This window comes from Macaca nemestrina, chromosome 5 (genome assembly GCF_043159975.1).
Source record: "Macaca nemestrina isolate mMacNem1 chromosome 5, mMacNem.hap1, whole genome shotgun sequence".
Lineage (NCBI taxonomy): Eukaryota > Metazoa > Chordata > Mammalia > Primates > Cercopithecidae > Macaca > Macaca nemestrina.
In genome coordinates this window covers 95,970,861-95,983,878 of record NC_092129.1, presented here as the reverse complement: position 1 = coordinate 95,983,878, position 13,018 = coordinate 95,970,861, and the positions used below count along the sequence as shown (strand labels likewise).

The 13,018-nt window shown below is 40.6% G+C and overlaps 1 long non-coding RNA gene across 1 annotated transcript in view; it reads left to right on the top strand.

Moving 5' to 3' along the window:
• The first annotated feature begins 10,300 nt into the window (after window positions 1-10,300).
• Window positions 10,301-13,018, top strand: part of LOC105496634 (uncharacterized) — a 37,187-nt gene continuing 34,469 nt past the window's right edge. Inside the window, exon 1 of the long non-coding RNA XR_011623083.1 lies at window positions 10,301-10,556. This is a non-coding gene — a long non-coding RNA (uncharacterized lncRNA). The remainder of the gene's footprint in view (window positions 10,557-13,018) is intronic.

Here is a 13,018-nt window from a genome sequence, read left to right as displayed (position 1 = left end):
ACCTATGAAATGTAGATAATAATGGAAAGTACCTCCTAGGGTGGTGGTGAGGGTTAAATGACTTAATACCTGCAAAGTGCAATAAGAGGAACTCAACAGATGCCAGTTACAATTGTTATTGTTATTAGTGAGGAGGGAACAGTTAAACATTTTGCTTTTATTTCGTTTAAACCTAGTACTATATAACTGAATTCTAACCAAGTAAACAACAAAAATTATCAACTGAGAAACTGTGGTGGTCCAAATCAAGAGGTGAGTTACACATGGGCTGGGAAATAGCCCATTTAAGGTGACCAAACACAGACAATAATGCAAGGAAATGGATAATGCAGATAACCTAATGCAGGATTAGTAACCTAATCTATTGTAATATCTACTGTCTTAAGTGGTGATGTGGTAACCAATGATTAAAGTCCTTGAAATCCAGAAAGAGAGAAATAAATTTTAACATACTGGATAAATGCACTGTATTTGATTACAATAGGTTGTATAGTTATGAGAAGGACAATTCCCCCCAAACAAACAAATAAATGTCTACTCTAGTTTATATGTCAGTTTCTAGTGTGCATAGTTAGTGTGAGTCAGTTCTCCTGATTCTAATTAATTAATGCTGCATGAACTAGTAAGTCTTGGAGCAAGCAACACTGATGCCCCGGCATCAGAATTGAGATTCCCCAAGCACTGTGGCCTGTGGAGTCTGCCTATTGAAGTTGTTTTATCTCCTTCTGGCATATCTCTCATTAGATATCAGAGTTTAAAAGACCAGGATTCCTATTTCAGTCCTACCAATGTCATTGTACCTAATACTTTCTCTGCTTATCAGGAAAGACAAGAATGCTCTAGAAGCCCTTACAGGAAAGCTGAAGGCACAAAAGACTATGCTAAAGTTAAAAGAGCTTAGTGGAAAGGCTCCTCAGACACAGTGAGTAGCAGAGTCTGGAAATGACTGGAAAGTGATCAAAACAAGCAGACTTCCAGAAGATCTAGATGATCCTTAAACACAAATTTTAGTCATCTATGATTGCCAATACAATTGGAGCTTAAGATTCTTTTGTTACTAGCAAAGCTAATTCCTGGGCCGCACAGAAAACTACTTTATTACCTTTAACATCATTCTGTTTTTAATCTAAAAATAATCTTAATCTAAAAATAATTTTAGAAAATAATCTAAAAATTATTTTCCAGAGCTCACTCTGTTCTCTATGAATGCCTCTGATTCTCGGCAGTTCCAAAAAGCCACATCCACTCTCAAGAGGTTAAAAACTTGCCACCACTAAAGAGCAAAGGAATGTGGTACAGGTCCCAGGGCAGTTTCAAAGGAGGTGACCCAGAGGCTGAGCAGGGGCATAGTCTTTAGAATGGAGGCAGATCCTCTCAGGCGGCTGGTCTGATGCAGCAACAGTAACTCGGCTGGGTAAATTCTAGTACATTTGGGATGGAGTACAGCATGGTGCTGAGTGTATGGATTCTTGGGGTCTGTCTCCTGGTTTCTAGTCCTGGCTTTGCCCTTTACTGGCTGTATGACCTTGGGCAAGGTACTTAACCTCCTTGTATCTTAATGTCCTCAACCAAAAATGGATTTAAACCTCATAAGGTTGTTATGAGGATTAAAGCAATTCATGCATTTAGGGTACCTGGCACATAGAAAGCGTTGTTTTAGGGCTGATTACTATCGCGTACCTTTTGCCCGCTCTTGTGAGATCCCATTGCTGCTTCTGCCCTCCTGGGATGTAATGGAGGCAGTGCCTCCTGCTCAGTGAGTGCCACCCTGGTGCCCCTGCAAAGTTTTACTTTCCTTTTTTCTCTTTTTGTCTTCTCTTTCTCCCTCTCACCTTCTCTTTTCTGTATATCACTATCTTCGTCTCATCTCTCTCTCAAATAAAGGTGAAAATTAATGATGAACTTGACACTATCTTTTTACTTTTATGGGTTCAATGATTGATATATGTGCTTATTTGTCTATTTGGTTTTATAATTCAGGAGAATTATAAAGAATCAGGGAACATATGTTCTATTTGTTTTGGTGTTATAGTGGTAGAAAGCATTGTACTTCATGCTGTGTGAATATTTGCATCTCAGAAGTATTAGTATTTGCAATTTGTAAAAGATGGTGTTTGAAATAAACTATTTTCAATGAAATTTACCATTTGAAAATATCTACTTGCAAATTTTGAGGAAGAAAACAACTTTTGAAACTGAGCACCATTTAGAAGTTTTATTCATGTTATACCTAGAAAAAAAGGAATTTTTCAAATAAAATGTTAATGACAAAAGCCACATTTCTACATATTCATTATAGAGGTTATCATAAGGATTGGGATAGGTATAATTTCTAAGAGCTAAAATTAAAATTGGTCTGTTCTCCATTAGCCAGATGTTGGTGTTGGAACAATATAATGCATTGCTTAACAGTAGGAGGCACCCACCAGGCTAATTTATGGGATGAGGAATGTTAAGGCCAATCAAATGATCTAATTGTTTCAACAGTGCTAAAGGATTTATAATAATCTTCAAGATCAAGGCTGTGCTAATCTGAACTTCCCCTTTCCCACCTCCACTCCCTGCTTTCTTCTCCCCCTCCAAGCAGTTATATGCTATTGTGCTTGCCAAGTTTAAGTTGCATAGGAAGCAGTTGAAGTGGGGACTTGGGTTCCAGTCCCAAGGTAAGATTACATATGAAAATCAGTGGGGGGGCTTTCCGTAATTACCCTTTGTGCATTTTGTAAAACTACTGCTGGGCTGGGAATGACTGACAGCCTTGACTCAAGGGAGGTTTGGCGGGGAAAGGTTGTATTTGTAAGGCTGGGGTAGAATTATACAGAGAGAGAGCCCTAGGGGATCAGGGGATCAGGGCACTGACGTAGTCAGTTCTCCCTCAACTGACACAACTTCGTTAGCTCCTCAGACTGACTCACTCACACGAACCTGGATGACATATTAAAAATTCACATTAAACAATGTGCTGTGAAATGAACTTAGACAAGAAGAACATATATGGCTTCCCGGATTTATTTATTCCAAGCCCTGAAATGCACAGAGGGCAGTGTGATGGATGAGGGATGTCAAGCTCTATATGACGATCACTTACACAGAGAAGGCATCTGTGTCCCCATAACATTGCACCGTTTGGTTAGATAAAAAGTGAAGTACAGATATGTGCAATTTTGGTTTTTTCCCCAGTGCATCCAACTTGCTGATTTTTACAGTTATCGTAAATAAAATATCAGCTTTCTAACACGCAGGAAGATTTTTAGCTTTAGTCAAGAAAAAAAAAAAAGAATAGAAAGGAAGGGAAGACAGAGTTTTATCTCAGCCTTTATGGTGGGGCTAGTGTTTGCCAAACCATTAACAAGTTAATGTGCAAAATCCTGAGGTGTGAGGGTGAGTGTTATTGTCTTGGCTTTATAGACTGCAGTGGAGAGTACTTAAAAGTTGTATGCCAGGCAAGTAAATCAGCTGGGGATTGGATTTCATGAGGCGAGGGGCCCTTTATCTATAACACTGTGATTAAGAAGGGAAAAGACACAGGATAAGAAGACCATGAGGAGGGAAGGTGTGAGGAAGAAGCAAGACTGGTGAGAGCCATGCCACGTGGAATACGAGAGTCATAGGTTCCCTTTAGGATTAGAGTCGACTGGACACAGGACAGGGGGGAGATCTTGGGATGCTGCCACAGGCTTCTGTTTGCCAGCCTGCAGGCTTCGCTGGCACCACTAGGAAAACACAGTACTTTTGTTCTGATGTGAGTTGCCTGGACATCAGCATTCATTTTTGGGGGGCAGTAGAGGTGGGAGTGTTGGGCGAGGGTAGGGTGAAGGAGAGGGGAGCTTCCTTTCTCTATATCCTAATCCATATTTCCTAATTGATCTTGCTTCTCTGTGAGCATTGGTTTCCTCATCTGGAAAATAATTGAACTTTGGGGAAGATTAAATGAGGCACTGTCCACTATAGAACAGGCATTCATTCCACATCCATTTCCCTTTCTCTCTTTTCAAAAACCTTCAGGGATCTTTAATTGACATCAGCAAAGGAGGTCAAGGCACACAATTCCTCTGCTGGGGTTTGGTTGTCAGGAGAGCCCTTATGCTGGGCACCTCAGCTGCTGCAGAAGAAAAGGGTAGAGGCAGCAATAGCTCCAGCTCTTCACTCCCAACTCCCCAGGTCAGCAAGTGGGCCTCCTCACTCAGCTCCACAAAAGGCATGGTGGGGACCAGCTAATTAGGTCTCACACAAAGTCCAGCAAAACAAAGCCCAGATAAGGGCATGAGGCAACCATAACTTTGTCCTGCTTTTTTCACACAGGACTGCTCATTTTCCAAAAGACAATTAAATTTGTTTCTGGAGACCATAAATATCAACACTTGAAATCACCAGAAGGTTCTGGACCAGGGTATTTTCAGACCTAGGTTTAGGTACCTGCTTTGAGCTGTGTTCTCCTCCCTCTCTCCCCTCCTCCTTCCCAGAGAGTGGCAGTAAGGTAGAGATGATTGACAGGTAGCTCTAACAAACTGCAAATTTGAAGGGGAGGTCCACACCAAAGTTACTGTTCCCATCCCCATCTGCTGAGAGGGGGACAGTTATATTCTTAATAAACCTGCCCCATAGACAGACCTCTGTGACAAGAGAGAAATAGGAAGAATTTGCTTCTCTTTCCTTTCTCTGGTTAAAGGTGTTTGACTCTTAAGATCCTCATCTTTCCTTTCTCTGATTAAAGTTTCTTGACTCTTAAGATCCTCATCTTGGCAATTTTCTACATAGAGTTTCCATTAAATGACAAGCTTGGACAACAGCTTCAAATAATATGACTTGAGGAACTTAGTTTAAGAAAGCATAATAACTTTGCCTGGATTGAAAAGTATTTAGGTGATGAGTGATTTGAAATAATGATAGCTTTAGTTTACCACATCAGATTTGGTGACAGCTTGTGTGTTCTCATGTGTTGATATTTGCTATCAGTATGAAAGTGAGTGTGGGCTATTTTGTGCATGACGCAGGGTCCACATGGCAAGTGTGGGAGCTGCGGATGGGATGGGTGGGTGAACCGTGTCGTATGAAAGAAACTGTACCCTGACTGACTTAATTATTTGCAAGGGTGGTTTAGAAAAGTCATTTCCTTCAATCATTCAGATCCAAAGTACTTATCTTGTGAACACCCACCCTCCCATTCATGAAAGCGTGACTTTTCTTTCACTCAAAAGCCTACTTGTTCCTGGCAAGAGAGGTGAAAAATCAGTGGCTTCTAGGACTGTAGCAAATAGAAAAACACCGGTTTTACCCATTTACCCATCCATCAGTGATTGTTTATTTTTGCAACTGGTTTGATAGTAGCTAGAGAACATGCAGTTTAAACATTCACCAAGCAAATGCTTTGAAATTTGATTCAAATATATAAGAGGATACCCTCACTGCAAGAACAACCATACATTCAATTAACATTGAAAATCTGCTGTCTGCTCACTTCAGCTAAAATCTAAGATCTTGTCCTCAAAACAAGGTCGATTCTGGCACACCTCTTATGTTGGGGTTGCTTTCTTTGCCTTTCAACAATTAGTCAAAACTGCCAAGTGCTGGAAGGAGTTCCTATTCTCATGCCCCAGTGGAAAATAAGCAAATTCCTACCCTCCTTTGTAACCTGAGCCAGGGTCTACCACCAGCCTTTGTGTTTCACTAAGTTATTTGTTTACAGCTGGGGCATGAGGACTGGTAAATTCAGGCTGCTGTTTAGCCAGTACACACTAGTATAGCAATAGCCATAGTAGAATGTCCTAATATTTTCCCACTGGCTGATAAATAGCTGTTCTCTGAGCCCCTTGGGCACCCCTCCCCACTCTCTCTTCTGACCACCTGGACCACCCCCATAATATAGCAACTGAAGGGTCAACATGTGGCACAGCTGGGGCCTTCAGGGAAACTGGGTTAATTGTTCAACCCCCTTTCGCTCCCAGTTGTTAACTAATTTGAATATCATTCCTGGCTTGCATTCATCATGCTGAAAATGACTGATTACTCATCTACCTTGCTCACTATTTCATGCAAACTTTTAAATGTTATGGTGACATCAATAGTCCTTTACTACTCGGGTAAAGAAGGAGCCAGTAATTAGACATTACTCCTAGGAATTTGTCTCAGTCTATGCACTTAGAGTCTTTCCTCTTATTCAACGGGGTTTTGATCCCTAGGGACACAGGCATTTATTCAACAGTTTAGAGCAGTTAATTAAAACTTCAAGGCTTCTGTAAATACAACTCTTCCCCTGCAAGTGCCAGAACACTTGGTATGTAGGCACGGTAGGAGCAGTAAAAGCCCAAAAAATAAAAAATCTAGGTGACCCCATTCCTTTCTATGTTCAGGGGATTTCCAAGCATGGGCCCAAACTGTGATGCATGAGGAGGGACCCAGGGCGGCCATGACCTGGCTCATGTCACCTCAGCCACACTCCGATTGAACGCTCATGTCTTATTGAGGTCTGGTTTCTTCAGGGGGCTTCCTAGCAGCTGAATTCTCCTCGTGAAAAACACAGGGGCTGCTGGGTGTATAGATTATTTTTTATGTCTTCAGAAAGAAGAAATAAAAAGAGTTCAAAAGTCCTGTTCTTTGCTGTTTTGTTTTTTAAGTTTGCACATTTGAATGAATATACAATGTGTAAGACAAACTAAGTGATAAGAACATTTTCAAATGTTAAAATTTAAATGACTTTGAAGTTAAATCAGTAAATAATGACAATATGCAAGTGGCCACTGCGTATAAGCAGGGATTTATAGAATTCGAATTTCACATAAGCAGAGCAAAACTGGACTTAACTTTTTAAAAAAGTAACTTCAAACCAGAGGGAAAGGCTGTAGCAATTAGTGCAGTGTTTTTAAACCTGAATAACTTAAGGGTCATTTCAAAGGAAGAAGTCCATTGGAGTCCCAGTCTTAATCGGAGATAATGTTACTTAGATATCTAAAGCAAAAATGAGACACAAACATTTCATGCTTTAAACTGTTACACAATTCCAAAAACAATTTTAAAATGAAATAAAACAAAACTAAACATAAATGAAATTTAAAATAATAAATTCTTATTTCTTTATATTATTTTTAAAATTAAAATGATTTATTACTTTAAAATAATAAATTATTATGTGATTTTAATATTGACAGATGAGGTTTTGTTGAGAATAAATTGCCTCTTGCAGTGGGAATGTGGTGTTGCCTTCTATGATATGCATTCTTTTCAGTTCAATATTTATCACTGTAGGCTTTTGGAGTGACTCAGTTCTCCTACCCATTTTCTCCATTTAAACTCCTGAAGATCCACACTTGCATAGCGCATTGTTATAGCATTTGGATTTTACTTGGTGTGAGCACATCATTTATGTATCCAAACTTCTTCTTTTCTCTTTTAGCTCTGAAGTTCAAGTAGTGTTATTTGACAACGATGTGATTATAAATATTCAGGCAAACACAAACCCTGAAATCATATAGCATTTCTTGGTCATAATAAAAATGACTAATAACTATAAGCTGCTTAATATAAGCCAGATACTGTTCTAGTGCTTTATGTGTTTTAATCCACGTAACCCTCATTGCCACCTAATTGCACTGGGGTGCAAGTGAAGTCACCCCATTTGCTCATGAGAAAACTGAGGTACTGAGAATTTTCAAGGTCACAGAGCTAGTAAGGGGCAAAGCCAGGATGCAAACTTAGGTAGTTTGTTTCAGAACCAAACTCTTAACCACTGTGCTCTACTTTCACAGGTAATTGTAATCCAGAATATGCCTACATTAATTTTTTATGAAATATAATAAAATGCAAAATTAAACTTTCTCCTAGAGCACAGTTAGGGCCTCTTAGAAATCATCTGTGAACCCCAATTTGAAAAACAAACGTTCAGTTATCTACTCTTAAACCCATTAATATTTCCAGGAGTCACTACAGCATAGTATTCTTTAATTCTTTTTTTTTTTTTTGAGACAGAGTCTTTCTCTGTCGCCTAGGCTGGAGTACAGTGGCCCGATCTTGGCTCAGTGCAACCTCCACCTCCCAGGTTCAAGCCATTCTCCTGCCTTAGCCTCCCGAGTAGGTGGGACTACAGGCGCCTGCCACCACGTCCGGCTAATTTTTAAATATTTGGTAGACACAGGGTTTCACCATCTTGGACAGGCTGGTCTCAAACTCCTGACCTCGTGATCCACCCACCTCAGCTTCCCAAAGTGCTCAGATCACAAGTGTGAGCCACTGCGCCCGGCCTAGTTCTTTAAATTATAAAAATATATCCTAAGTTTATCCACAATGACCTTAGTTAAACATAAGGTATTTTCTAAGGCCATGGCACTCTATTAGATAATTGATATGAATCCTTGTTAGTAATCAAGATGATAAAAGATATGACATGTAGACACATTGAAATGTAAATATTTATACAGTCTTAACAAGGGTAATCAACTACAGATAGGCAGGAGTCAGTGCCATTGCCTCTGATAGGAATCAGGATGAGGATGAGTATCCTGGGGTTAGTGGTTGGCTGGAAACTTCGGAGGAAAGGCTGGGTGCAAAAACCCACCCAAGTCCCCCCTCCCTGGGAGTGACCACTGGCAGAAACTCCTGGAGACAATGATCAGAGGTTGTAACTAACCTGGACTTGAATGAAAGGTTTCAAGAAATCTGGGAGTAGCAGACTGGGAAGATTCAAGAAGCAGGCATAGAAAAACATCTGAGCCTTTTGCCCTTGATATAGATATATACACACATCTGAATACTTCCTCCATTTACATATATAAAATCATATATATATATATATATCTCTGAATACTTCCTCCATTTAGGTATTTGTTCAAGTTTATTTCTCATTTGTCTATGTCTTCAACAGGTTCATGTTTATCATTGCTATTTACTTGTCTTAGATTGTAAATGAAGACAAAGTAGGGAGCACATAGAGCTTACTCTACATGTCACAGTACAGTAAAAGACATCTCAGGGGCTTTTGAATGATGAATAGTCAGCTTTATTTACTGTGTACTTATTATATATAAATTTTTTTTTTTTTTCAGATGGAGTCTCACTCTGTCACCCAGGCTGGAGTGCCGCAGTGCAATCTTGGCTCACAGTAACCTCCACCTCCCAGGTTCAAGCAATTCTCTTGCCTCAGCCTCCTGAGTAGCTGGGATTACAGGCTTGTCCCACTATGCCCAGCTAGTTTTTGCATTTTTAGTAGAGATGGGGTTTCGCTAGGCTGGTCTCAAACTCCTAACCTCAGGTGATCCACTCACCTCAGCCTCCCAAAGTGCTGGGATTACAGGCGTGAGCCACTGCACCCAGCCAAATATATAAAATTCTTTGTGAGCTACGGGTGGGTGGAAGTATGAGTAACCTAGGGTCTCACTGTTTAAAAATTTCACACAGTAAGATAATGAAGGGTATACATGAATGGAACAGATAGTAAGGCATGCCACTGAAGAGGAGGAGGGGGAAGAGGAGGAGGAGCAGTAGCAGCAGTAGCTAGGCTCTTGGGTTGTAGGGTAGAACCAGTTCCAATCTCAGCTCTACGAACCACTGTCTGGGTGTGCTTGGGCAAGGTAACCTCTTCTTACCTATAAATGCGGATGATGATGATGACAGTAGTACCTGTATCATAAGGTTGTTGTGAAGACTAAATGAGACAATACATGTACCAAGTTTAGCATGTCTGCTATATCTAGCTCATCAAATGTGAACCTGCAGCTGCTGAGGCTCTGCTAACAATGACCGTGTCTGAACAAGGGTACGCTTTCCAATTCGATCGTGCCAGAGTCACTACAGGATGTAGAAGGTGAGGAGAGAAACCCTGCAAAAGAGAAAACAGTAGTTTGGTAGTGCCTGGGGTCAGTGTGTGTGTGCACCACTGCCCTCTACTGGAAGCAGTTCCCACAGATTTCTAAGAATTATCCAAGTGATTTTAGCACTCCCTTGTTTCAACATCCTGTAGTCTCCTTTGTAGAGAGCTTCACAGCCCATCTGAGATAATCTCCCTCCTTTTCTGATACTTGGAGGCAGAGGAAATCCTATTGTCTGCTAGCCTCAGCTTCTCACCTGCTTTTAACTAATATGCAGTCTGGAAAGGTATTGATTTTTCTGCTTTTCTCTGACTGCACTCATCAGTCATTTTATATTACTGGAGAGTCCATTAGCAATAAAAATAAAGGATGGATGTTACAAAGCCCATTAGAGAAACTTGCTCTCTGTATCTTTGGAACCAGGAAAACAATTAAAAGCACGTCATCTTATAAACATTCTAATAGAATTATTAGAAGAGTGAATAAACCCAGGATGTGATTACCAAGGGATGAAATGAAATCCTCCTTATTAGTCAACTAGAAGGGATTGCCCTGATGTTCCATAACACTGTAGTATGTGGGTGAGATGAAAATATTAACTACTAGAATAAAGGAACATTACACAACAGAGATTCATTCAGCTGTAGGCTTCCGTATAAATGAATTTCAGGGCTATGATGAAGAATCTGAGATGAGAGAAAGGAGGTGTTTAAATATAAAAGAAAGAAGTGATTATCCAATTCTGACTTGCAAATGTAGGTAAGTTGACAAAACAAAGCCGTCACTTCACTAGGTTGGGTCTAACTTGCTTCCATTGTATAGAGGGTCACTGAAATTCTCAATGAGAAAGTGAGAACAAAGCATGACCAGGCTCCAAGACTCTGATGCTTGTTGCCTGGAGAATGTAACTGATGCTGCTGCAGGTCCTCATGCTTCCTGGGTTGGCATGAGCTATGGATATGAGTGACTAGCATCATTCTTAGCACAGGTTGGTACTCAAAAATATTAATTATCTTTCTCCTTTCCCCACGGGTGGGAGGGTGCATAGAATCGAAGATTCTGAGAAGCCCATATTTCCCAGTGACTATTATGCTGCATTTAACTTAATTTCCTTTCCTTTTCTTTTTCTTTTTTTTTTTTTTGAGACGGAGTCTCGGTATGTCGCCCAGGCTGGAGTGCAGTGGCCGGATCTCAGCTCACTGCAAGCTCCGCCTCCCGGGTTCACGCCATTCTCCGGCCTCAGCCTCCCGAGTAGCTGGGACTACAGGCGCCCGCCACCTCGCCCGGCTACTTTTTGTATTTTTTAGTAGAGACGGGGTTTCGCCGGGTTAGCCAGGATGGTCTTGATCTCCTGACCTCGTGATCCGCCCGTCTCAGCCTCCCAAAGTGCTGGGATTACAGGCTTGAGCCACCGCGCCCGGCCCCAATTTCCTTTTATTTTCATTAGCTTCTAAGTGTAAACAGTTTTCACATTAGGGGCTATTTGGACGTTTATTCTCTAAGTTGCCTGAGCCTTTTTGGTCCAGAAAGCCATAAATACTTGCAAAAAATCGTGTTATAGGTGGGAAAATTTTTTTCAACTTTCATTTTGAGTTCGGGGGTACACGTGCAGGTTTTTAACTGGGTAAATTGTGTGTTTCTGAGGTTTGATGTATGAATGATCCCATCACCCAGGTAGTGAGTATATACCCGATAGGTTGTTTTTCAGCACGGATCTCCCTCTCTACCTCCCACCTCTGGTAGTCCTGAGCGTCCATTGTTCCCATTTTTATGTATAGGAGGCAAATTTTATGTTTTTTTCTCTCATCATAACAAGACATCAAGTTGTTTGGCATTGTACTAGGTTTTTCTACTGATTATAAAGTTGCTACATGTATGTTCTTTGGATTGCAATTTATTATCTGTAAGTAGTATAACAGTAAATACAGAGAATAATTTTTAAAACTAACAATTCCACCTCTCTTACATATGAAGTATTTACATTTTCGATGTTCTTCCAGTCTTTATCCATATGGATGTTTACTCTTTATGTAGATTCTTGCGTTTTGTTTTTTTATTTGATGTTATTTTACATGCATTTTAATGTTACCTCATGGTAGCCATAATTATAATTTTAATGGTTGCAAAAGATTTCATTAAATATATGTCTTTTAATTTACTTAGTCAATTATCTATAGAGGCATTGAAAGTTTTTTACCATCAAGTTTTTAAAAACCACTATAAATAATATCATCATAGTTACAAAAACAGATCTCTTTCTCCACTTGAATCTCAGTATTTCCTCTGAATAAATTCCCAAGAGTTGGATTATGATTTCTGATGTGCATGGATAATTGTTTTCCCAAAAGATTATGTTATTTTGCTCTACCAAGAGCAGTGGATGAGACTTCTCTTGCTTATCCTCTCAACAGCATTTGATACTGCTGACCACGCCTGCCTTCTACAAATACTCTCTTCTCCAGGGTCTCTAGGTGCCTTTCTATTCTAGTTTTTCATCTACCTCTCCGGCTATTCTTCTTTGATCTTTGTCATCGCCTCTGCTTCTATCTTTTTCTTCAATGTTTGTGTCCATCAGGGCTCAGACCTGGGCTATTTTTTAGCGTCCCTTTGGAATATCTCATTCCTTCTACAGCGGGTTTAATTACTGTATCACTGGTCACGTGATATCCCCTGCACATCAGACATGTATCTCCAAATGCCAAGTGGGCATGCTGGTCTCCCTGTCTCCAGTCTTGTTCCCTCAAAACCATTCTTCATAATCCAGGCAGAGTGGTCTCCCAACACGTAAGTTGGAGCATAAAATTGAGATTTGAGACAAGAATTCCAAGACCCTTTATGGGATCTGCCTGTCCCCCTTGTGGCTCTGTGTCCCACTCTACTCTCCTGCCCTTTCCTTGTGTGTGTCCTCACTTCATCTTACCTGTCTTCCTATCCACACTCTTCTTCCAGCTCTTTGTCTGACTGACTCCTACTCATCCTTCAGGTCTCAGAGAGGCCTTTCCCGAGCACTAGGCAAGTTAGCTTTCCTTGTTAATGTTCTCCAGGTCCCTTATCCAATAATACCATTTGCTACACTTGAAGCCTATTCCTGGGTGCATCAATTTCCCAGCACCTCTGGCTTCCCTGTGCATAGGCCAAGCATTATCCTAAGTCCAGCTGACATACTTAGTAGCAGGTGTTTGCAGAGGCTGTGGATGTGCACAGGAGCAGTGAGCACTGAG